This window comes from Lycium ferocissimum, chromosome 6, assembly GCF_029784015.1.
Source record: "Lycium ferocissimum isolate CSIRO_LF1 chromosome 6, AGI_CSIRO_Lferr_CH_V1, whole genome shotgun sequence".
NCBI classification, from domain to species: domain Eukaryota; kingdom Viridiplantae; phylum Streptophyta; class Magnoliopsida; order Solanales; family Solanaceae; genus Lycium; species Lycium ferocissimum.
The window spans coordinates 44,794,694-44,799,218 of NC_081347.1; positions in this window are offsets into that span (position 1 = coordinate 44,794,694).

The following is a 4,525-nucleotide window of genomic DNA, read 5'->3' on the forward strand; positions in this document are numbered from 1 at the left end:
CTTTCTTTCTCATTTAGATTATGCGATAGAGCTATGCTATAAGGATTCCCTTTTCCTGACTATGCGCTATGATTTCAGTAATGCCTGTGAAGAGGAAAGCTTCAGTGGCCCAGAAAGGCAAGTTAGTGGTTGGTAGGAGAACTGGACATGTACCCCCGGCAGAGATTGAGAAGGGAGAGTCCCAGAATGAGGTTTCACCTCAATCTTCTCATACTCTACCCGCTCCAGAGCAGCATAGAGGAGCTCCATCCCCAGCTCCAGCTCCAACACCCCCAGTTCCTCCACTGGATGCCTCAGGCCAGGAGATGAGAGAGGCTATTCAGTTGTTGACCTAGTTAGTAGCCGCTCAGGCCCAGCGATAGGGTACGGGTCATGGTGATAGGGCCTATAGTGCCAGAGTTTGTGATTTTATTAATTTAGACTCTCCAGAATTCTTTGGGTCGAAACCAGATGAGGACTCGTAGAACTTTATAGATGGGATGTTGAGGACATTGCAGGTGATGCATGCTTCGGACACTGAGTCCGTGGAGTTGGCTTCCTATAGATTACGGGAGATTATCGTTCATTGGTATGAGACTTGGGTGTCGTCCAAAGGGGTTAATGCACCTCCACCTATGTGGAAGGAGTTCGTAGATGCCTTTCTTCGACATTATTTATCGCCAGAGATTCGACGGGCCAGAGCTGATAGGTTCTTGAACCTTAAATAAGAGAACATGAGTGCTAGGGAGTATAGCCTTCGTTTTAATTCATTGGCTAGGTATGCTCCAGCTATGGGCTGACATAGGAGATCGTGTTCACCGGTTTGTGAGTGGATTGGGACCACATTTGATTGATGACTGCTTGATGGCCTCACTTCAGACCGGTATGATATATCCCGCATTCATGCACGCGCTCAAAATCATGAGGAACATCAGCAGCAACGGAGGGTTGAGCACGAGCATGATAGGGGTTATAGTAAGAGAGCTAGATCTTCCGGTGCTATTGGTGAGTTCAGAAGGGGTCAGAGGTAGCAGCATTCTAGACACTCAGGTCATTCAGCGGCTAGTGCACCTCTATGATTTGCAAGTCAGAGATTTGATCTATCTATTTATTCAGGACCGGGTCAGGGTTCTAGAGCCTCAGGATCTCAGTATAGAGGTGATTCAGGCCAGATGAGGCCACTTTTACCATGATGTATTCAGTGTGGTAAGCTACATTCTGCACGGTGCCATTTGGGTTCAGATGCTTGTTATGCCTACCGTCAGCCAGGCCATATTATGCGCGAGTGTCTATCGAGGGGTGGTAGAGGTGTAGTGCAGCCTACCGGATCAGCAGCTGGATCATCATCATCGGTACGCCCTCCGAGGCAAGGCTCTCAGACATCAGTAGGTCGGGGTAGAGGTTGAGGGGGAGCATCCAGCTCGAGCAGTCCTCAGAATAGCATTTATGCATTGGCTGGACGACAGAATCTTGAGTCTTCACCTGATGTGGTCACAGGTATATTATCAGTATCTTCTCATAATGTATATGCATTGATTGATCCAGGCTTTACATTATCGTATGTTACTCCGTTTATTGCTGGTCAGTTTAGGGTGAAACCCGAGTCAATTAAACCTTTTGAAGTGTCGACACCCGTTGGTGACCCAGTGATAGCTAGACGGGTATATAGAATTGTGTGGTTATAATATGTGATCGACATACTATGGCAGATCTTATTGAGTTAGATATGGTAGATTTTGATGTTATTATGGGAATGGACTGGTTAGCTTTTTGTTATGCTAATGTTGATTGAAAAACGAAGATAGTTCGATTTCAATTTCTAGGAGAACCAGTTCTAGAGTGGAAGGGCAATACAGCATCTCTAAGAGGTAGGTTTATTTCTTATCTCAAGGCAAGGAAGATGATTGCTAAAGGTTGTATTTATCATTTAGTCCGAGTTCGGAATACATAAGCAAAGCCACCGACCCTTCAGTTTGTTCCGGTGGTTAATGAATTTCTAGATGTATTCTCGGATGAACTTCCTGGTCTTCCTCCAGAGTAGGAGATTGATTTTGCTATTGATGTACTACCAGATACTAAGCCAATATCTATTCCTCCTTATAGAATGGGACCTGCTGAGTTGAGAGAGTTAAAGGAGCAGTTGAGGGACTTGCTTGAGAAAGGTTTTATCAGGCCTAGTTCGTCATCGTGGGGAGCACCTGTATTGTTTGTAAGAAAGAAAGATGGATCGTTACGGATGTGTATCGACTACAAGCAGCTGAATAAGGTAACGATAAAGAACAAATATCCACTTCCAAGAATTGATGATTTATTTGATCAGTTGCACGGGGCTAAATGGTTCTCAAAGATAGATTTAAGATCAGGGTATCACCAAGTGACAGTTAGGGAGAAAGACATTCCGAAGACAGCTTTTAGAACCAGATATAGTCATTTCGAGTTTCGTGTAATATCGTTTGGGTTGACGAATGTGTCGGCAATATTTATGGATCTGATGGATAGCGTATTCAAACCCTCCTTAGATTTGTTTGTGATTGTGTTTATCAACGATATTCTGGTATACTCTCAATCAGAAGCGGAGCATGCAGATCGTTTATAGCTGTTCTTAGAGTTCTTTAGGCCGGGATCTAAATGCAAAGTTTTCTAAATGTGAATTCTGGTTGAATTCTGTGACTTTTCTGGGGAATATTATTTTAGCTGACGGTATTCGGCTGGATACGCAGAAGATTGAAGCCGTAAAGACTTGGCCGAGACCTACAACACATACGGAAGTTCGTAGTTTTCTGGGCTTGGCAGGTTATTATAGGCGATTTCTAGAGGGATTTTCTTCTATTTCTACACCACTGACGAAGCTGACTCAAAAATGAGCCAAGTTCCAGTGGACGGATGCTTGTGAGAGCAGTTTTCAGGAATTGAAGAACAGATTGACTTTGGCCCCGGTTCTGACACTTCCAGTAGGATCAAAAGGCTATGTTATCTATTATGCTTCAGGTGTTGGGCTGGATTGTGTGTTAATGCAGCACGGTAGAGTTACAGCCTATGCTTCAAGGTAGTTAAGGAAGCATGAGAAGAACTATCCAACACATGATCTAGAGTTAGCCGCGGTGATTCATGCATTGAAGATGTGGAGGCATTACTTGTATGGCATTCATGTTGATATCTATACGGACCATAAGAGCCTTCAGTATATTTTCAAATAGAAGGAGTTGAATTTGTGACAAAGGCGATAGTTGGAGTTATTGAAAGATTATGATGTTAGCATCTTGTATCATCCTGGAAAGGCGAACATAGTAGTCGATGCCCTTAGCCGCAAATCTATGGGTAGCTCATGTGATGTTCAGCCAGAGAAAAGGGAGTTAGTTCATGAGCTTCAGCAGTTAGCTAGCCTAAGAGTTTGACTATTAGAATCAGGCGATACAGGGGTTACTATTCAGGATTCGGCAGTCTCGTCTCTAGTAGTTAAAGTTAAGGAGCGCTAGTACGAGGATTCTATGCTGTTTCATTATAGAGACACAAGCCCTCAGAAGAAAAAGTCACCATTTGAGATTTCTGCAGATGGAGTTCTCAGATATCGAGGTAGACTGTGTGCGCCTGATGTTGCAGGATTACGTCGTCAGATTTTAGGAGAGACTCATTACTCCCGTTATTCTATTCATCTAGGGGTGACGAAGATGTATCATGATATTAAGGAAGTTTATTAGTGGGATGGAAAGAAGAAAGACATAGCAGAGTTTGTATCCCAGTGTCCTAACTGCGAACAAGTGAAAATTAAGCTTCAGAAACGTGGTGGATTATTGCAGGACATTGAGATTCCGATGTGGAAATGAAAATTAATCAATATGGATTTTATTACAGGTTTTCCCCGTTCTTAGCGTAAGTTTGATTCCATATGGGTAATTATTGATAGACTTACAAAATCAGCCCATTTTCTGCCTGTCAGGACTACATACTCAGCCGAGGATTATGCGAAGCTTTATATTAAGGAGATAGTCCGACTCTATGGTATTCCGATATCCATCATTTTCGATAGAGGTGTACATTTTACAACTAACTTCTGGAGGTCCTTTCAGAAAGGATTGGGGACTCAAGTAAGTCTTAGTACCGCCTTTCATCCCTAAACAGACGGGCAGGATGAGCGTACTGTTCAAGCCCTCGAGGATATGCTACGAGCATGTGTGTTAGACTTTGAAGGTAGCTGGGATGATCATTTACCACTTATTGAGTTCGCGTATAATAATAGCTATCATTCAAGTATCCAGATGGCCCCGTATGAAGCTTTATATGGGCAAAAGTGTAGGTCACCTATTGGATGGTTCGAAGTGGGGAAAACTAAGTTAGTAGGGCTAGATTTGATCCAGCAACCAGTGGAAAAGGTCAAGCTTATTCTGGATCTATTATTAGCAGCTCAGAGTCGTTAGAAGTCTTATGCGGATAATCACCGACGAGACTTAGAGTTCCAAGTGGATGATTGGGTATTCTTGAAGATATCACCTATGAAAGGCATTATGAGATTTTGTAAGAAGGGTAAACTTAGTTATCGATACATAGG